The sequence below is a fragment of the Natator depressus genome, chromosome 2, assembly GCF_965152275.1.
Source record: "Natator depressus isolate rNatDep1 chromosome 2, rNatDep2.hap1, whole genome shotgun sequence".
Classification (NCBI taxonomy): Eukaryota; Metazoa; Chordata; order Testudines; family Cheloniidae; genus Natator; species Natator depressus.
In genome coordinates, this window is record NC_134235.1 from 145001597 (window position 1) to 145024204 (window position 22608).

At 42.4% G+C, this 22608-nt stretch overlaps 1 long non-coding RNA gene across 2 annotated transcripts in view; it reads left to right on the forward strand.

Annotated features, from left to right (window-relative positions):
• LOC141982762 (uncharacterized) overlaps positions 1 to 22325 on the forward strand; it is a 44013-nt gene extending 21688 nt beyond the window's left edge. The window contains exons 3-5 of one of the 2 annotated variants that reach the window (XR_012638218.1): positions 12136 to 12223; positions 15796 to 15941; positions 22063 to 22325. This is a non-coding gene — a long non-coding RNA (uncharacterized LOC141982762). Of the gene's footprint in view, positions 1 to 12098; positions 12224 to 15795; positions 15942 to 22062 lie in introns of both variants that reach the window. The other variant, XR_012638219.1, reaches the window with a different exon arrangement.
• The last annotated feature ends 283 nt before the right edge of the window (positions 22326 to 22608 follow it).

Sequence of the window (22608 nt, forward strand, 5' to 3'; positions counted from 1 at the left end):
CCAATTCCAATATATCTTTTTTGAGATGGGGCAAACACATCTTGTGATACAGCATAGCCAGAAGGCAGCAGGAGAGTGATATAGGAGAGATATGTAAGTCCCAGGATGAGGAGAAGCCTTATTCCCTGTAGAGGGAAGAAAGATTTCTATAGATTAATTGAAAGCACCTGAAGCCAATTAGAGCACCTGAAGCTAGTCACCTGATAAAACCCCCCTGCTTCAATCATCCAGAGGAAGGAGTTGGAGCAGAGAGCAGTTTGGAGGAGTTGAAGTAGAGGAGAGTTTGGAGAAGTGCCGTGGCTGGCTAGAAGACCAAGACCCTAGGTAAAGAGACACATGGCTTGTGCAGAGAGAGAGGGCAGGAAGCCCCACAAGCTGAAGAGCAGGAGAGGGAAGTAGCCCAGGACAAGGAAGCACTAGTTCAAGTGGTTTACCACTATCCCTAGGTCCCCTGGGCTGGAACCCGGAGTAGAGGGTGGGCCCAGCTCCTTCCCTCTCCACTACCCTTCTCTGGTTACTAGTGGGACAGTAGATACCCTAGTTCAGGGGCAGGAAACTGCACCCTGAACCACCCCCACCCCCCCAAGAAGAGGAAGCATGGGACCCATCATAATCGTACTGGCAATTTGTCACAATCTGCATGCAGTATTCAAGATGTGGGCATACCATGGATTTATATAGAGGCAATATGATTTTTTCTGTCTTATTATCTGTCCCTTTCTTAATCATTCCCAACATTCTGTTAGCTTTTTTGACTGCTGCTGCACATTGAGTGGATGTTTTCAGAGAAGTATCCACAATGACTCCAGGATCGCTTTCTTGAGTCGTAACAGTTAATTTAGACGTAAGAATGGCCATACTGGGGCAGACCAAAGGTCCATGCAGCCCAATATCCTGTTTACCAACAGTGGCCAATGCCAGGTGCCCCAGAGGGAGTGAACCTAACAGGTAATGATCAAGTGATCTCTCTGCTGCCATCCATCTCCATCCTCTGACAAACAGAGGCTAGGGACACCATTCCTTACCCATCCTGGCTAATAGCCATTAATGGACTTAACCTCCATGAATTTATCCAGTTCTCTTTTAAACCCTGTTATAGTCCTAGCCTTCACAACCTCCTCAAGCAAGGAGTTCCACAGGTCGACTGTGAGCTGAGTGAAGAACTTCCTTTTATGTGTTTTAAACTTGCTACCCATTAATTTCATTTGGTGGCCCCTAGTTCTTATATTATGGGAACAAGTAAATACCTTTTCCTTGTTTACTTTCTCCACACCACTCATGATTTTATATACCTCTATCATATCCCCCTTAGTCCCCTCTTTTCCAAGCTGAAAAGTCCTAGCCTCTTTAATCTCTCCTCATATGGCACCCGTTCCAAACCCCTAATCATTTTAGTTGCCCTTTTCTGAAACTTTTCTAATGCCAGTATATCTTTTTTGAGATGAGGGGACCACATCTGTATGCAGTATTCAAGATGTGGGAGTACCATGGATTTATATAAGGGCAATAATATATTCTCTGTCTTATTCTCTATCCCTTTTTAAATTGTTCCTAGCATCCCGTTTGCTTTTTTGACTGCTGCTGCACACTGCATGGACGTCTTCAGAGAACCATCCACGATGATTCCAAGATCTCTCTCCTGATTAGTTGTAGCTAAGTTAACCCCCATCATATTGTATATATAGTTGGGGTTATTTTTTCCAATGTGCATTATTTTACATTTATCCACATTCACTTTCATTTGCCATTTTGTTTCCTAATCACTTAGTTTTGTGAGATCTTTCTGAAAGTCTTCACAGTCTGCTTTGGTCTTAACTATCTTGAGCAGTTTAGGATCATCTGCAAACTTTGCCACCTCACTGTTTACCCCTTTCTCCAGATCATTTCTGAATAGGTTGAATAGGATTGGTCTTAGGACTGACCCTTCGGGAACACCACTAGTTACTGCTCTCCATTCTGAAAATTTACCATTTATTCCTACCCTCTGTTCCCTGTCTTTTAACCAGTTCTCAATCCATGAAAGGATCTTTCCTCTTATCCCATGACAACTTAAATTAAGTAAGAGCCTTTGGTGAGGGACCTTTTCAAAAGCTTTCTGGAAATCTAAGTACACTATGTCCACTGGATCCCCCTGGTCCACATGTTTGTTGACCCCCTCAAAGAACTCTAATAGAGTAGTAAGATATGATCTCCCTTTACAGAAACCAAGTTGACTTTCGCACAACAATTTATGTTCTTCTATGTGTCTGACAATTTTATTCTTTACTAGTGTTTCAACTAATTTGCCTGGTACTGACGTTAGACTTACTGATCTGTAATTGCCAGGATCACCTCTAGAGTCCTTCTTAAATATTGGCTTTACATTAGCTATCTTCCAGTCATTGGGTACAGTAGCTGATTTAAAGGACAGGTTACACACCTTAGTTCCACAATTTAACATTTGAGTTCGTTCAGAACTCTTGGGTGAATGCCATCTGGTCTCGGTGACTTGTTACTGCTAAGTTTCTCAATTAATTCCAAAACCTCCTCCAGTGACACTTCAATCTGTGACAATTCCTCAGATTTGTCACCTACAAAAGAAGGCTCAGGTTTGGGAATCTCCCTAACATCCTCAGCCATGAAGACTGAAGCAAACAATTCATTTAGTTTCTCCGCGATGACTTTATCATCTTTAAGTGCTCCTTTTGTATCTCGATCATCCAGGGGTTGTTTAGCAGGCTTCCTGCTTCTGATGTACTTAAAAAACATTTTGTTACCTTTTGAGTTTTTGGCTAGCTGTTCTTCAAACTCCTTTTTGGCTTTCCTTATTACATTTTTACTTTTAATTTGGCAGTGTTTATGCTTCTTTCTATTTACCTCACTAGGATTTGACTTCCACTTTTTAAAAGATGCCTTTTTATCTCTCACTGCTTCTTTTACATGGTTGTTGAGCCACGGTGCCTCTTTTTTAGTTCTTTTACTGTGTTTTTTAATTTGGGGTATACATTATGTTTTAAGTTGAGCCTCTATTATGGTGTCCTTGAAAAGTGTCCATGCAGCTTGCTGGGATTTCACTCTAGTCACTGTACCTTTTAATTTCTGTTTAATAACATCCTCATTTTTGCATAGTTCCCCTTTCTGAAATTCAATGCCACAATGTTGGGCTTGAGGTATTCTTCCCATTACAGGAATGTTAAATATTATTATATTATGGTCACTATTTCCAAGCGGTCCTGTTATAGTTACCTCTTGGATCAGATCCTGCGCTCCACTCAGGACTAGATGGAGAGTTGCTTTTCCCCTTGTGGGTTCCTGTACCAGCTGCTCCAAGAAGCAGTCATTTAAAGTATTGAGAAATTATGTCTCTGCATTTCACCCAGTCAATATGGGGATAATTGAAATCCCCCACTACTGTTGAGTTTTTTATTTTGATAGCCTCTCTAACCTCCCTGAGCATTTCATTGTAACTATCACCGTCTTGGTCAGGTGGTCGATAATAGATCCCTACTATTATATTCTTATTAGAGCATGGAATTACTATCCATAGAGATTCTATGGAACATGTGGATTCATTTAAGATTTTTATTTCATTTTATTCTACATTTTCTTTCACATATCCCACATCATTTTATATGTATAGTTTGGATTATGTTTTCAAATGTGCATTATTTTGCTTTTATCAACATTGACTTTCATCTGCTATTGTGTTGCCCAGGCCCCCAGTTTTGTGAGATCCTTTTATACCTCTTCGCAGTCTGCCTGGGTCTTAAGTATCTTGAGTAGTTTCCTATCATCTGCAAATTTTTGGTGATTCTTTGCTCACCTACGAGGTAGGTCACGGTTTGCTGCACAGCCCAACAGGGGCCGTGAGCATCCCTGCCAGTGGTGATCCCTCCCAGCCCTCCTCATGGCACCCATTGTTTTCACAACATTAAACACCTGGGGCTGTAGGATGGGTCTCCTCAGGTGCTCTCCTTCCTTCTGAAGGGGTGTACTCTGTGATTTTCCTGCAGGAGACCCATACGGATCCAGCCAGCGAAGCAAGTTGGCTGCTGGAATGGGGGGACAGGGTCTATTTTAGCCACCTCACAGTTCATACAGCTGGAGTGGCTACCCTGTTCTCCCCCAACCTATGGCCCGAGGTGCTGGGGGTTGCCGAGTCTGTGCTGGGCTGCCTGCTGCACCTCCGGGCCTGTATGGAGGGGCTAGGGGTCAACCTCTTCCATGTTTACGCCCCAACATTGGGCCCAGAGTGTATGCGCTTTTATCAGCAGGCATCTGCCTTCCTAGACTCTTTGGATCCTCGCGAGTGCCTGGTCCTGGGTGGGGACTTTAACACCACCCTTGAGGAGCGGGACCACTCGGGGATCCAACAGCGTCCAGCCGCCACAGATGTCCTCCAGGAGATTGTCGACCATCACTCCCTGGTGGATGTCTGGTGAGACCACCACCTGGACAACGTCTCAATGTTCACCTTTGTCTGGGTGGAGGCCCATTGGTCGTGCCACTCCCAGTTGGACCGCATTTACTTATCACGCTGTCACCTTTCACAGGCTCACTCCTCCAGCATCTGGCTGGCCCCATTCTCAGATCACCACCTAGCCACTATGATGGCCTTTCTCTGCCCGGAGAGGCCGGGGCTGGCCTATTGACACTTTAATAACAGCTTGTTTGAGGATGTGGGTTTTGTGGCATCCTTCCGGGGGTCCTGGCTGGCCTGGTGAGGGCAGAGGGGTGCCTTTCCCTCAGCGCGGTGGTGGTGGGATGTGGGGAAGGTGTGTGTCTGGCTCTTCTGACCCCGGGGCGCCAGCCGACGGAGGGATGCGATGATGGAACAGCTGGAACGGGATGTCTTAGAGCTGGAGAGGCATCTGGCTGCCAGCCCCGAGGATCCATCCCTCTGCAGAGCGTGCCGGGGAGAAGCAGGAGGAGCTCCGGGCCCTCGAGGACCATCAGGCTCGGGGTGCCTTTGTTCAATCCCACATCTGCCTCCTTCAGGAGATGGATCGTGGCTCCCACTTCTTCTATGGAGAAAAAGAAGGGGGCCAAGAAGCATGTCACTTGCCTCCTAGCAGAGGATGGCATCCCCCTCACGGATCCGGTGGAGATGCGTGGGAGGGTCAGGGCCTTCTACGCAGGCCTTTTCTCCCCAGATCCAACCTATCCTGACGTTCGCAGAGTGCTCTAGGATGGACCCCCGATAGTCAGCGTGGGTGACCTGGACCGGCTAGTGCTGCCTCTCACTCTGACCAAGCTCTCGGAAGCCCTCCATCACATGCCCACCAATAAATCCTCGGCCATGGACAGGTTGACCGTGGAGTTCTACCACGTGTTCTGGGACGTCCTCGGCCTGGACCTTGTCACTGTCTGGGCGGAGTCCTTGGCAAGCGGGGTTCTCCCCATGTCATGCAGGAGAGCTGTGCTCACCTTGCTCCCAAAGAAAGGGGACCCCCGTGACCTTCGGAATTGGCATCCCATCTCGCTCCTCAGCACAGACTACAAAATCATAGCAAAGGCCATCTCGCTGCGGCTGGGGTCCATGCTGGCGGACGTGGTCCACCCCGACAGACCTACACTGTCCCGGGATTTACCATCTTTGACAATCTGTATCTGGTCCGGGATCTCTTGGAGCTTGGGTGTAGGGGTGGTCTGTCATTCACCCTTCTGTCCTTGGATCAGGAGAAGGCATTCAACAGGGTGGACCACGGGCACTCTGTGAGCATTCGGCTTTGGACCCCAGTTTGTGGGCTTTCTCCAGGTGGTGTACGCTTCCGCGGAGTGTCTGGTCAGGCTCAACTGGACCCCGACCGAACTGGTCAGCTTCGGGCGGGGAGTACAGCAGGGGTGCCCCTCTTGGGCCAGCTGTATGCTCTGGTTATTGAGCCCTTACTCTGTCTCCTCCACCAGAGGTTGACAGGGTTGGTGCTGCAAGAGCCGGAGCTGTGGTTGATCCTGTCTGCATACACCAACGATGTGCTCCTCGTGGTCCAGGACCCGGATGACTTGGTGTGGGTGGAGGCTTGCCAGGACATCTACTCGGCAGTCTTCTCTGCCTGGGTCAACTGGGTCAAGAGTTCTGGCCTGGTGGTCGGGGACAGATGGCAGGCTAGCTCCCTCCCACTCACGCTTCAGGCTATCCGGTGGAATGCAGGTCCGCTGCTCTATCTTGGCATTTACGTTTCTGCCATGCATCCGTCTCCACTGGAGAACTGGCACGGTTTAGAAGACAGGGTGGCAGAGTGGCTCTGGAAATGGACAGGACTGCTCTGGTGCCTCTCCCTCTGAGGGAGGACACTGGTGTTCAATCAGCTTGTCCTGTCCATGCTCTGGCACTGGCTCAGCACCCTGGTCCCAGCCCAGGGCTTTCTGGCCAACTTCCAGACATTGGTTCTTGAGTTCTTCTGTCCAGAACTGCACTGGGTCTCTGCAGGAGTCCTCCACCTGCCCCGGAGGAGGGAGGACAGGGCCTGAAGTGCCTTCACACTCAGGTTTATGTCTTTCACCTCCAGGCCCTGCAGATGCTCCTGTGGAGAAAAAATTCAGTGGACCCAAGTTGGCCTAAACTTTCCAAGTAGGCCTAAAACTTTGGTCAAGCTAACTGTGTATATGAAGCATAAAAAAAAGAGTAAGGAAAATTCCATTGAGGGACAATTGCAAACAGCACAGCTTAAATGGAACCATAACCGCTAGAAGTTAGAAAAAACCATTAACCGCAAAGAAAACACCTGTCAATAACAGGAAAAGCTTGTTTTGCTAAACTCCAAGTAAGGCAAAGCTACTGTTAAAGCTTGCACTATATGCCAAATAAGGAAAATGCTGTTGAAGGAAGTGGGTTTGACAAATTGTGATTTTCTGCAATATAAGCTCTTGCATTTTCTGTTTACGCCAGAGCAGCTCCGGCTGACTCTCCCTGTATGTGCATGCTTGAATAAAAAGAACCTTAAGTTTGTTCTGATCCAAATACAACGTGGGGTTAATTTTTCCATTAAACTCCTTTATGGTGCAGGTAGTCCGGCGTGAAGCGTACTAGCGCACTCCTTCCTGCTCCGCTTCCGAGGGCTCCGATATGAATGGCAGCTCCTTTATCTCCATCCAAGGGGTCTTCCGCAAGATCTCGCCGGGCTGCCGGTCTTCTACCAGGACCTCTTCCAGACCTGGAAACTGCCAGGTTTCAGCCATCAGGTCCATGGCGGCTGCCGAGGGGGTGGATCTCCTCGCGGAGCCCCTACTACACAACCCCCAGTTCCGTGTGCAGGTGGCAGAGTCCCCCTTGGTGCACCAGAGGTTGGTCCTGGCAGAAGTCACCAGAATCGGAGACTTCCTGGATTATAACCCAGGAGACTGGCTGGATCCCCTGACACTCGCTCAGCTCATGGGGCTCTCCAGGCCTTGTACTCCCCAGCACATACTTCAGGAGGTAAGGGCCACCTTACTGCCCACTGCTCAGGTCTTCCTCACCTGGGTCCTGTGAGAGGGCATGCCCCGCCCACCCTTCACCCCAGTCCCTCAGGACCTTTTCATTGGGCCCCCGCCCCGTGGACGTGCCAGGCCATCCTACCCCTTGCAGCCGGTTCGGTTCTGGACCGTGCCAAGAAAGCATTTGTACACACTTGTGCTCCACACTCTTCACATCTTCACCCTCGTGTCCTGCCCCGACATGAAGTGGCGGGACCTCTTGCCACCTTTGGAGGCTAGCCTGGTGGGCTAGCCTATATTCCACGCTGGTCCCGAGGCCCACTGGGAACATCAGCTGGCGGTTCCTTCACAGAGTCGTCAGCATGGGCTTGTACTTGGTTCAGTTCACTCTCCTCCTGGATACCTGCCCCTTCTGCAGCGTGAGGGAGACTCTGGCGCACAATTACTTGGAGCGTGCCAGATTGCAGCCCCTATTCCATCTCCTCCTAGATATTTTATTACATTTTGGTTGCACTTTTCCCCCTCATCTTCTCATCTACGCACTCCCTATCCATGCCCCACAAAGTCACTGGACCTCCTTGTTAACCTCCACCTGGCCCTGGCCAAAATGACCATCTACAAAACCAGGGAGAGGATGTTGGCTGACGGGGTTTCCTGCGACTGTGGGGCCTATTTCCACTCCTCAGTCTGTACATGCATCCGGGCAGAGTTCCTCTGGGCGGCATCTGCTGGCTCCCTTGATGCCTTCGAGGAGCAGTGGGCACTGTCCGGGGTTCTCTGCTTGGTGTCCCTGTCAGGTTCCCTTTGTTTAGCTCTGTGACCTCACTCCTGTTCCTGTTATTTCCTTAGTTTTCCCCCGTAATTATTTGGAATCCTGGACCTGTGGATCCTCCCCTTAGGCTGGGAGGAGGTCCTTTAGCAGTGGGCTTCCTGGATCCCAACAGGATTACTTTACTATAGCCATCTGGCCTTGCCCCGTCAAACCATGTAAAAACAGTTGGGACCTAACTCCCAAGGAGTGAACTTTATTTACCTCTGATGAATATATGCTGTCAAACAAGGGCCCATATAACCTCAGCCAAATCCTCCAATTGTTTTCTCCAACCAACCATCGTTACCTTCTGTCTTCTCAAGATAGACTTCAGCTCACTTACATCTAGTCATGACAACAGGTTGTCAATTGCTCAGTGCTACCGTCTAGACTCCCTCAATCAGAAAGGAAAAAATGCTATAGAAAAGCATCCTCATCCACTGCCATGGACCAAAATCTGTTGAAATCAGCTCAGGATCTATGGTATCAAAGGCAACTGATAGACTTAATATTTTAAAATGTAAATATTTCAAAAGAGCTTAAGTGACTTAGGAGTAGGGCTGACTGGAAAAGAGCAATTCCATTTCATGAAAATGTTTGAGGTTTCAAAAATTGGTTTTGTTCCTCTTAGATATCAGAATGAAAATGAGACCTTCCAAAAATTTTAATGGAAGACAGTGGCCACCTCACTACAGGACAGCGAATACCCTGGGTATGGGGATGCCCAGGTTCAAATCTTGGCTTGGAGCAGTTAGATGAACCTGTTTTTCTTTTCTTTTTCTTTCTTACATCATAGATGATTGCCCAAACCACGCAGCTACTGGTTGTTATGGGATTGGGTAGGATCTCTCTGTAACCAGTAATCCTATCTTGGGCATGACGAAATTTTGTTGAAATTGAAACATTTCTGTTCTGACCTTTTTCAACAGAGAGAGAGAGAGGAAAAAAAACCTTAATGAAAAATATTTGACCAGTTCTACTTAGAAGCCCAAGTCCTATCTGCAAAATCAATGGGAGTTAGGTGCTTAGGTACTTTTAAAACCCTCACTAAGCTCTTATCTGCATCTGTAGGCATTCAAATACCTTTAAGTATCTGGTTTTAAGTGCCTGTCACATTTGAAAATTAAATTCAGGCTCCTCAGTCACTTTGGTATTTTAAAAAATTTTACCCTTGTTCTTTATCCATAACTAGGAGAAGATTTTCGGTCAATGCAATGAGAGTAGTCTCTTTGTCATACCCAGATCAGAATCCTAGTTGCCAAATATCAAGGCTTCTATTAGACCCTGTCCTTCTCAAAGGCAAGGCACTGACAATCTCCACTTGCAGAAGGCCATTACCTTCCCACTGGCCTTCACCAGTGTGGAAGGACAAGGATCCAAAGCACAGGTTGTGGTTAGAGGTTTTCCCAATATATTAAAAGCATCCACAAACAACATCCTAGTGTGGATCCTTGATAAATAGCATTTTTGACTTTTTACCATATTGAAAATGTACCTTTTATTCCTACTGTTTGTTTTCTGTCTTGGAGCAGTCTTTCTCTGTCCTACTTTGGTAAGCAGAATTGGAATATTGTATTAAATTCTGGATTTTACATTACCAAAAAGATATTGGAGGCAGCTCAGAGAAGAATAGCAACAATTATCTGATGAAGTGAGCTGTAGCTCATGAAAGCTTATGCTCAAATAAACTGGTTAGTGTCTAAGGTGCCACAAGTATTCCTTTTCTTTTAACAATTATCAGGTTGAGGGTGGAGGGAGTGAAATTGATTTTATAAGTAAAGAGTAAAAAAAGCTAAATATGTATAATTTAGCTTAGAGATAACTGGGAAAGGCATGGCCCTGGGAGAAGGGGACAAAGCTGTTAATAGAGTATGATATTTGAAGTATTTTAACACTAGGAAATTAGGGTGGTATAATTAGAAGTAATGGATGAAAATAAGAAAAAAAAAGTTTGAAAAATGAGTTGATAGTGAGATACTTCAGTCTGTGGGACAGTTTCCCAAAGGAAGTAGGTAGTATCTCTTGGAATATTTAAAATTAGATAGATGAAGGACTAGCAAAAATGCCACAGGGAACAATCCGTCCTGACCCGCAGGGAGACGGACTGGATAACCTTATCAGTCTCTTTCATCTTTCTTCTGTGATTCTATGACAGCACTAAATTTCTGTGTGTAAATTGCAAAGTCTGATTTTCTCCAGTACTATTATAAATGTGTACAGTGAAATAACCTCTTCAGTTTCCCCGGCTGCGAAACAACTGGAAATTGATGCTGTTGTGTAATGAAATCATGTGTTTCTCTTCTACGACCATAGTCTACTTTCAAAATAATCAAAATTGTTTCCACCTGTAATTAAATGAAACTTTGAGAGCTTTGAAAATGATTTTATGATGTCTTTTTAACATTAACATCTTTTGTGAAATCTTTGGGGATCGTAAAAATCTAAGCAAAAATATTCCAAATCCTTTCCTATTACCATCTCTGTTTACTTTCGTAATGTCACAGGTTCCTAGGTTCTAAATAACTTAATTATTTAGCATTATCAGAATAATATGTAATAAAAAGAGACAAATCATCATGTTTTTTTCAGCAGTAAGTGCATCTTACCTGCGTAAATGACCTGACTTTTCCATTAGAGATGACACTGTGCACAGTGCTCACACTCAAATGAAATGCAGATTTCTTTTTAACAGTTTGATGAAAATTTAAATAGGGAAATGGTTCAGCAAATCTTTGCAACAGTTTTTTTTTACCCCTAATTCAAATTGTAAAAAATTACAAGACTATAAGGGATATGATCTTGGTGGAATAACTTCAATTTTTAAAACATTTTTCTGTTGATGTTTACCGTTGAAAACAGGATTTTACTGTCTGTTTCAAAGAAGTGACTACATCATTTGTTAGCATCAGATAATCATTCACCAGTAGTAGTTTTCATGGAATAATACAGTTTTATTAGAATTGTGAGACCTGGAAGAAACAAACCTGTACCTGATTTGGAATTTCTATCAGAGCTAAAATTTGCATTTAAGTAAATGGGAGTTCTGGAAGTGCAAAGAACACTTGGGTCAGGTACCTGATTAGTAGAAAAGAATTCCAACCCTGGACCCTAGGCTGATTAAGTTCTGAATTCATCTGAATTTTTCCCTTTTTCATACCAAATCTGAGATAAAAGGAAAGGCTTACAATAAACCTATAGAAAAGTTTACTTAAGCACCATGCTTTATATTTTGATGAATTTTTGTAAGCTAAAGTGCTTATCTTATACATTGAAATACATTTAAAAATTTTTGCTTTGATAAATATTATTCAATTGTGTATATCATGAAATTACCATAAATTAATTTGTTAACCATTTTCCACAGTAAAGTCTATTTTCCCACTTTACAAGAATTAATGAATGTGTAGTCTATAAGACAATGCATTTGATGTAAAATTCTGGATCATAGTCCAGCATTACCTGCTGCTCGACAAGATGCCAAAACCAAGATAAATTATTATCTATAATGTAAAAAACACCCCCACCCTCTTTTTTGCCTGAACTTGTGAAAGAATTGCTGTGCTGCTGATATTCTGAATCATGGTCCACTCCTACCAGTCACCTTGAGTAAATGGATGGCAATATTAGGGTCTTCTGATAGGGATCAGGCACTCATTTCCATCAAATGTAGCGTCAACAGTTTTCTTTAGTGTTCTTGGAACAAGGCAAACTGCTTCACAGGCCACTAGAAAATCAGAAGAATGGTTTGCACCCACAATTTAACTCACATAATTAGTGTCAAGGTTACACTGAGGAAAATAAAGGAGAGAAAATAGAAAAATAGGGACTCAAGTATGTACAAAATAGAAAGGTTAGTTTCCTTTCATTATTGTTTGATTGTTCTATTTATTAGGAGAGACCTCTTTCAATGCACTGAATTATTGTTTCAGAAGCAACATCCAAGTTCTGCATCTGCCTAGAATGATTCTTTCAGGTTGCCTAACTGTTAGCCTAACAGATGAACAGAAATATAAGTAAGTATGTATTTTTCATGCTTGACTCTCTTTTGGACAAGCCACTATAGGCAACATTTATTTATGTTGCCCTTAGCATGCAATATTTCTTCTCTTACTCTTTGAAATTATTCTTTTATAATAATGGTGAAACATTCTTAAATTAAATGATAAAATTCACACATTTCGTATTCATAAGGCTAAACAATCAAATAGTCCTTTGAAAGGGCAAAAATGTGGTCACATGGGCCAAATAAATTTGCTGAGGATATCTAATCTTATTTTCTATGGTTAGGTGGCTGCCTATATGTAACAAATGCACAGAGGTTATCAGGTTTATATTGCACAAAGAACAATCTTTACCACCATTTTTAAATGACAGGGAAGTGTATTAGAATTATGCAGAACACTTTTGTTTTTCTTGTCTAACATGGAAGCTAGATGAATTCCTCACATTAATAGGCAGTTGAAAGAAAGACTTTATGAAATATTTTACAATAGTATCAATTTATATTGAACTCTAATAGATACTGCTGGGAATGTTTCTTGCAATCCAGAGTGTATATGTTAATAATCTTTGAATTACTCATTGTGAATGGTTTGACGGTAAAGAGTTAACTATGATATTCTTCCATATTAATATACAGACCTGAGAAAAAACTCCATGTAATTTTTGCATGTTAAGTTTAGAACTAACGTCAAAGCTAAAGGAATGGCATACATTAAACGAAACACAAAGCAGAAGCAATCAGCCAAATAAATAGTATAAATAGTATTTTGTGTCAATATACTGAAGAAATCGCTCACCGCTTCAAGCTTTTTTTAAAAGAAAAGAAAAGAAAAGATGTAAGGGAGTTGTTTTACTGTTATTGTACCGATTGGGGTACACAGTAGATTTGACTGAAAATAAGATATCCAAACTTAAATACACAAATGTTTTGGCTGAGCAGTGGCTGAACAAGGTCGTAGCCTAAATAGAAGGCTATAAATTAAGTGGGAATTTTATCACAAAAGTATTTAGCAAGTAGAAGCCGGGGAAGCTAGGATGAAGGGGGATATATGGTGCTCTAGTGACTTAACATTTCCTTTGAAAGAACAGCACTCTTTTATTAACCCAGAAGTCACAGCTTTATTAGAGAGATTATAGACAGGATTGTGGTGTGTTGTGGTATTAAGAAGACATGCTAGAGTTTTGCTTTTTAGACTATGTGTGTCCTAAATTCAGATTTATCACACACTGTAGCTGGATCCACATCAAACTACAGAAGTGCACATGATCTCCGATACGTGTTGATTCTGATTCAGATTCTGTTTCCTCCCAAAACATTTGGGGAAAAAGTAATTGTCAGAACTCATTTTTTAACACTTTGAACAAAGAAATCAATATTCAACAGCATAAAGCTAGATACAACAATAGTAGTGGGAAAATAAAGTGGAAAAAGAAGCTTAGCTCCTCTCAATCAATAGTTGTCCCTGCACATATTGTTCATGCTTCAGTAATTTTTTCCTTCTATACTTCTACGTTAAACCATTTTGTAGTATTAGGACAGGTGAATGATTATAGCTAAAATCTAAGCCTCACTGGGGTCAAATAGATACTCTCCTGCCACTCTTCATCAGTACCCCTGTCATAAATATAAAGGGAAGGGTAAACCCCTTTAAAATCCCTCCTGGCCAGAGGAAATATCCTCTCACCTGTAAAGGGTTAAGAAGCGAAAGGTAACCTCGCTGGCACCTGACCAAAATGACCAATGAGGAGACAACATACTTTCAAAAGCTGGGAGGAGGGAGAAAAACAAAGGGTCTGTGTCTGTCTGTGTGATGCTTTTGCTGGGGACAGAACAGGAATGGAGTTTTAGAACTTAGTAAGTAATCTAGCTAGATATGTGTTAGATTATGATTTCTTTAAATGGCTGAGAAAATAGCTGTGCTGAATAGAATGACTATTCCTGTCTGTGTGTCTTTTTTGTAACTTAAGGTTTTGCCTAGAGGGATTCTCTATGTTTTGAATCTGATTACCTGTAAAGTATTTACCATCCTGATTTTACAGAGGTGATTCCTTTTTACTTCTATTAAAAGTCTTCTTGTAAGGAAACTGAATGCTTTTTCATTGTTCTAAGATCCAAGGGTTTGGGTCTGTGGTCACCTATGCAAATTGGTGAGGATTTTTACCAAACCTTCCCCAGGAAGTGGGGTGCAAGGGTTGGGAGGATTTTTTGGGGAAAGACGTGTCCAAACTATGTTTTCTCAGGAACCCAGATAAAGTTTGGTGGTGGCAGTGGAAGTCCAAGGGTAAAGGGTAAAATAGTTTGTACGTTGGGGAAGTTTTAACCTAAGCTGGTAAAAGTAAGCTTAGGAGGTTTTCATGCAGGTCCCCACATCTGTACCCTAGAGTTCAGAGTGGGGAAGGAACCTTGACAACCCCAATGATAGTATTCCATAGCTTAGTGCCTATTGGTGTTCTCCTTTGAAGTATCCCATATAACTTTTTTGTAGGATACCCAGACACCATGGGCCATCAGTCTATACATATTGCACATATTCTTCTGTAGAACCCACTTAACCATGGTGGGCCAAATTCTTCCCTGATTTAATTTCTTTCCCTTCAGTGGAATTACACCAGGAATGAATTTGTTCCAACAAATTTGAAATTGCTGAACTATGGCAGAGAATTTGCATTCATTCTTTGAGTTAAAAGCTGAAAATACGTATTGGTAGGACAGTTTGGTTTCAGGACACACTACAATTCTTTCACTGCCAGACTGGTATAAAATGCCTCTTGTGTAAAAGAGAATCAGGCTCTTTGAGTGGTCCTCAAGGACAGGCACAAACAGAACATGTTGCAGTAATTTATTCTGGAAGGCACATAAACATTTGACTACATTCTGCCACCCTTTCTCATACTGAATAGTACCTTACTCCATGAATAGTTCTTATGATGCTGAAATAATTACGTGAGTAAAAGAGTTCTACTTAGTGGAGATAATGTTCCTTTACTTTTTGTATAACTCAAATAATGAATAATAACAGACATACTCAACGTGGCTGCCTCCTAAATATAGTTTGGTACCAGACTAATTAAAACTCTCACAAAAAAAGCAAGTGAACCATAGTCTCTTTAAAACCTCACAGAGAAGTTTGTGGAATAATGGAAAGTATTTGAAGAATGATTGTGATTTACATAATAGCTATATAATCAGAGGAAAAGCCACATCATTGTTCATGCATGTGGTGGGAGAAGCAGCATGAAAAGTTTATTTATAACACATTCACCTTGGTGTGTTTGTTGTTTTGTGTTGTGTATGTGTGTCTGGGGAGGCGGGGGATGAGAGGGATGGGTTGCAGAATAAGACTGAAAGAAATAAATCTGAATGTGGTTTTACAGAAATTTGGGGAATACTTTACCCCCAAAAGAATTTAACATGAAAAAGGCATCACAGGTGAAATACGAAGGTTACTTACCAGTAACTGAAGTTTTGTCGTCCTTATCTCTATTCCACATGTGGGTATACATGTGCACCATACACCTGAGGTTGGAAAATCTTACAAATAGTGTCCACTGGTCCATGCCAATGTCCTGGCTCTCCTTTTGCTTAGCACCAAGGATATAAGGGGAAGTGCGAACTGGCTGCCTCTTCACTTCCTTCGCTACTGAGAATCCAGTCATGATCCAAAGCAGAGGGGAAGGAAGGTGGGTATTGGAATACAGATAGGGATCACGTCTTGAACTTCCAGTTTTACAGGTAAGTAATCTCCATTTCTTCTTGAATGCTGTTCCCTATATGTATTCCAAATGAGGGCGACTGTCAAGCAAGTTTTCAGATAGGAGGAGAGTGCAGAGATGCAGGTAGTATAGATGGATGTATAGATGTCTATGACACTGCAATTCCAAAGGCTGAATCTGCAGATGAAGATTGAACTAAGCATAATGTTTTATGAAAGTGTGGATGGAACTCCAGGTTGCCCCCTTAGAAATGTCCAGCATAGGCAGTTCTTGAAGAGATGATACTGAGGTCGCCTGCACTCTAGTAGAATGGGCTTTCACGACATCCAGAAGAAAGATGTGCCAGCTGATAGCAAAGGTGGATACAAGCAGAAATGCTCCTAGAGAGTCTCCAAGCAGATATTCTTTGTCCCTGTGCTCCCTCTGCTATAGCAATAGAGAGTCTAGATGATTTTCTAAATGGTTTCATCCTTTGCATGTAGAACACAATGCTCGTCTGACATCAACAGAATGAAGTTTCCTTTTCTCTCTAGAGGCATGAGCTGCAGGAAGAATACCAATCAGTGAATAGACTGTTTATATGGAATTTGGAAATTACCTTTGGAATGAATTTCAAGTGGAGGTGAAGGGATACTTTCTCTTAATGAAATATAGTTTAAGCTGGGTTGGCCAGGAGAGTATCCAGCTCACCCATCTTCCTGGCAGTTCAAAAGGTGGCCCAATAAATAGTGAAAGTACAAGATTGAGGTCCCAATGCAGCATTGACTTAACTACTGGTGGGAAGAGCCTAGTCATAGAATTATAGAATATTAGGGTTAGAAGAGACCTCAGGAGGTCACCTAGTCCAATCCCCTGCTCAAAGCAGGACCAACACCAACTAAATCATCCAACAAGGGCTTTGTCAAGCCGGGCCTTAAAAACCTCTAAGGAGTCAGACCCTTTTGGAATCCAACTGTTACTAGGTGAGTAAAAAATAGAATACCATTTCATCTACCAGAGGATGAAATTCACTCATTGCTGGCAGGTAGTCCTGCTGTTATCTAATAGAAATACCTGATGTCTTGAAAGTAAGGAGATAATCTAAAATAGCAGAAATACCTGCTGGCCTTTGTGATGCTGACAGACCAAGTGCCAGTTCATACCAAATCCCTAGGTCAGTATTAGTATTTAACAAAGTAATTGTTAAATGTATGAGAGTGTATTTGGAGTTTAAACTTCATAAATACTAATGGGATATTGCATTGTTTTCATGTATCTGTATCCTATTATAATGTAATATAAAACATTTACATTGTGTATACACCTGTAACTAACACATCAAAGAGGTAGAGGCCTTGTGGAATGCAAATAAAGAACTTTATCTCTCAGATGCTCGGGAAACCACATGGGCAGTCACATGGCACTAATTTCAAAGGAATTGGTCACTGTGTGTGATGATCGGAGGTCAGACTGTCATCTAAGGAAAAACTCACATGGGTAGTGACTAGGGCTGTCAAGCGATTAAAAAAATTATTTGTGATTAATCGCACAATTAATCATGTTAAACAATAATGAAATACCAATTTTAAAATATTTTGGATGTTTTCTACATTTTCAAATATATTGATTTCAATTACAACACAGAATACAAAGTGTATAATGCTCACTTTATATTGATTTTTAATTACAAATATTTGCACTGTAAAAAACTAAATAAATAGCATTTTTCAATTCAATTCACCTCATACAAGTACTATAGGGCAATCTCTTTATCATGAAGGTTGAATTTACAAATGTAGAATTATGTACAAAAAATAACTGCATTGAAAAATAAAACAAGGTAAAACTTTAAAGCCTACAAGTCCACTCAGTCCTACTTCAGCCAATCACTCAGACAACCAAATCTGGTAACAATCTACAGGAGATAATGCTGCCCATTTCTTGTTTACAATGCCACCTGAAAGTGAGAATAAGCATTCACATGGCACTGTTGTAGCTGGTGTCGCAAGATATTTACGTGCCAGATGCACTAAAGATTCATATGTCCCTTCATCTTCAACCATCATTCCATAAGACATGCATCCATGCTGATGATGGGTTCTGCTTGATAACATCCAAAGCAGAGCGGACCAATCCATGTTCTTTTTCATCATCTGAGTCAGATGCCACAAGCAGAAGGTTGATTTTCTCTTTTGGTGTTTCAGGTTCTATAGTTTCTGCATCTGAGTGTTGCTCTTTTAAGACTCCTCACCTCGTCCCTCTCAGATTTTGGAAGGCACTTCTGATTCTTAAACCTTGGGTAGAGTGCTATAGCTATTTTTAGAAATTTCACATTGGTATCTTCTTTGCGTTTTGTCAAATCTGCTGGGAAAGTGTTCTTAAAATGAACATGTTCTGGGTCATCATCCGAGATGGCTATAACATGAAATATATGGCAGATTGTGGGTAAAACAGAGCCAAAGACATACAGTTCTCCCCCAAGGAGTTCAGTCACAAATTTAATTAATGCATTATTTTTTAATGAGCATCATCAGCATGGAAGCATGTCCTCTGGAATGGTGGCCAAAGCATGGAAGGGGCATATGAATGTTTAGCAAATCTGGCATGTAAGTACCTTTCAAACCAGCTACAAAAGTACCATGCGAACGCCTGTTCTGACTTTCAGGTGACATTGTAAATAAGAAGCAGGCAGCAGCATCTCCTGTAAATGTAAACAAACTTGTTTGTCTTAGCAATTGGATGAACAAGAAGTAGGACTGAGTGGACTTGTAGGCTTTAAAGTTTTACATTGTTTTGGTTTTGAGAACAGTTATGTAACAACAAAATATCTGCAGTTGTAAATTACACTTTCAGGATAAAGAGATTGCACTACAGTATTTGTATGAGGTTAATTGAAAAATACTATTGTGTTTTCTGGACCGGTGATCTGGTAGGTCACTCCAGTCCTCGACTCTGGGATCCAGGTTTACCCTGCTCTGCTGTGAGAACCCCCACTCCCAGAATGTTCTAGCAGGTAAGATGCTCCCAGCTACATGAGTGAGAACTTTTGGCCAGCCACTGCTTGGATTGTGCAACCGAATGACACTTGCCAATATCTCCGGTCCCAGGCACAACCCTAGGAACCTCCATCTGGCAGTGTCCAGTTATGCCCGCTGGACACGGCAAGCTTATATGAGTTCATCAATTTAACAAAGAAATTGATATGTACCAGGCTTGTTATCCCAAGGGGAGTCTCTGACACGCTTCAAACGAAACACATTGCTTCAGGTAGAATAAACAAACAAATATATTAACTACAAAAGATAGATTTTAAGTGATTATAAGTCAAAGCACAACAGGTCAGATCTGGTCAAATGAAATAAAAGCAAAATGTTTTCTAAGCTGATCTTAACACTTCCAGTGCCCTTACAAACTTAGATGCTTCTCACCACAGGCTGACTGGTTGCCCTTCAGCCAGGCTCTCCCCTTTGATCAGCATTTCAGTTGCTTGGTGGTGGTGTCTATAGTGGAAGAGAGAGAGAATAGCAAACGTCTCTCCCTTTTATCATGTTCTTTCTTCCCTCTTGGCTTTGCGACCCCCCCCCACCCCCTGAGTTGGGTGAGCATTGCCTCATCATAGTCCCAAACTGACCAAGGGAAAGAGGGTGACTCACTCAAGAGTCCAACAGATCCTTTGTTGCTGCCTAGGCCAGTGCCCTTTGTTCCTGTGAGGCTGGGCTGGGTTTGTCCCATACATGTCCCGATGAGGTGTGAACTGTCCCTCTGCTCCTGGAGAGTTTTGCCTGGGCTTGTTTTAAGCCATGAGGATACATTTTCACCCTCATAACTATATACGTGAAATAACAACCTATAACATATAACTATAATAACAATGCTCAGTACATCATGAGCCTTCTGAAGACACCCGACATGACAAACTTTGCATTGGATACCACACAATGATATTATAAGGATGAACATGGAGGTGCAGGGTGTCCCCCCAAAGTACAGAGTGTCACAACTATTTCTTTTGTTTATCATTTTTACAGTGCAAATATTAGTAATAAAAATAACAATATTAAGTGAGCGCTGTACACTTTGTATTCTGTGTCATAATAGAAATCAATATATTTGAAAATGTAGAAAAACATCCAAAATATTTAATAAATTTCAATTGGTATTCTATTGTTTAACAGTGCAATTAATCATGATTAATTTTTTAATTCACAATTAATTTTTTTGTTAATCGCGTGATTTAACTGCGATTAATTGACAGCCCTAGTAATGACACTGTCAGCTTGTTTTCTGTGAGAAGACTCTATAAGTTCAGAGAAAGATCCTTTATATCTGGACTGTTTGGAGTCTTACAGGAAAGTGTATCAGATGCAAAGCGGAGATCCCAAGAGACAATCTGGGGCCTCTGAAAAGACTTTTGGGAACCTGGCAGTTTTTTACATCACTGCCACCATTTGGAATTATAGACTGAGACTCACCGGAGCATATATTTTACCTGCTCTAACCTCTCAATAATGCTGATTTCCTTTTTCTTAGCTAATAAACCTTTTACTTAGTTTACTGTAGAATTGGCTACCAGCATTGTCTTTGGGATAAGATCTGAATTACCAACTGATCTGAGATAAATGACTGGTCTCTTGGGACTGGGAGCAATCTGATGTGGTGTGATTTTTTGGTTTGTGACCTTTTATCACAAGTCCAATTTGTCTGGGTAGCAAGATAGACTGGAGAGGCTAAGAGGACTGTCTGTGACTCTATGGTAAGACTGGTATAGTGATCCAGGAGTTAACATTTGTCACTGGCTTGGTGAAACATAATTATAGAACATACCACCAGCTTGGGCTGTCTGCCCTGTTTCTGAGTCTGTCCTGAGATACGCATTCATAGTTGTGAGCCACTCCGACAGTGTGACAGCCTTGATGATAATTGGTTCTGCTGCACTCAGGTAGAGAAATGACTCCATTTGACTAGATAACATTTCCTGGTAGAATCTTTCATGCTGTGATTGAAGATAATTTGAATGGCCTCCAAACATGAGGCCTCGATGTCTGATGCCCATCCAAATGCCAAGCTGTGATATGAAGAGAGTCTGGGTTGGGATGTCGGCTACTACTATTCTCCTGAGTTAGCAGGTCTGGGAAAGACTGAAATCTGATGAGATGATGGGTTGACATTTTCAGGTGGTCCAAAAACCAGAATTGTCTGGACCAATTGGGTGCAATGAGAATGATTAGTGCTTTGTTGTGACAAATCTTCCATAGAACCTGGGAAAGTAGTGGGACCTTCTTTGTGTATCTCCAGTGGCCTGTCCAGGACAATAGGAGAACATCCTACCTGGAGTCCTGATATTGTGCTGCTCTGATATAATATACATTGAACTTCTTGTTTATTTGGGAGATGAAGAGGTCTCAAGTGGGGGCATTCCCCACTGAGTGAAGATGTTAATCAGTACTGAATTGTACAATGCTCACTCATGATCAATGACTAAATGCTGCTGAGGCTGCCAGTGAGCTCTGAGCAGCTGGATGGTACATTGCAGACATTGTGATGTGGTTCAGGATGCACCAGTTCCATAAATTGATTGCCTCTATGCACAATGCGAGGGATTTTGTCCCTCCTTGTTTGTTTATATGGAAAAAAGTAATCATGATGTATGACATTTTCTGGACCTGTTGGGATCGTATAAGCAGTAGGAATGCTTTGCAGGTCTGTTGGACTGCTCTAAATTGCAAGAAAATTATATGCATCCTGGCCTCTTGAGATATGCATCCTGCCCATGTGGTCTCCCCAGCCTCTGAGGGATGTGTCCATGATTATCATCATGACAAGTGTGGGAGGTAGAAAAGGGCCTCCAATGCACACATGTTTCAAGTTCATTCACCAGGTGAGTGAAGCCCTGACATTGATGGGGATTGTAACTGTGGTGTTCATGCTGTGCCTGTCTGCCATATATATCTACTAGAGCAAGGCTTCCAGACAACAGAGATGCTGCCTGGTGAACAGCATTATGTAAGAAAGACAGACGTTGACTGTTGCTTGGGGTTTGTGAGTGTCTTGGTTTATCAGACAGCTCATGTCATGGGATCTGTCTGCAAGTAGGAAGGATCACCCCAATAAAGTCTATGAGCTTTGTAAGAGTCAGAGTATCCTTTTCCATGTTTACACAGATTCCCAAGAGTGCCAGGAGGTGCAGCAAGGAAAAGGTTGCTGACTGAACTTCCACATGGAATCCATCAGTTAGGAGCAAGTTGTCCACGTATGGGAATATGGTGTAGCCATTTTGTCTCATCTGTGCTGCCACCACTGAGCAGAATCTCATGAAGACCCTGGGTTCCACAGCCAGACCAAATGAGAGTACCTTGAACTGATAGTGTTCCGGTCCTATCAGAAATGTGAGAAGTCTTCTGTGAGCTGGGTAAATGTCCACATGAAAGTAAGGATCTTTGCATCTTTTCCCAAGAAGGAAATTAGTGATGCCAAGATAACCATGCAAAATTTTAATTTGAGAATAAAAATATTTAGCTGACAGGTCAAGAATCCTCCCTTTTTCTTAGGATCTTTGAAATAGTTGGAGTAGAACTCTTTCCCTTGATGCTGAAATGGCACATGTACTATAGCTCCTCGCTCAAGGAGAAAGTCTACCTCCTGTCGGAGGATCTCCTCATGAGAGTTGTCCCTGAAGAGGGGTCAGGAAGGGGGTTTTGGAGGAGGTA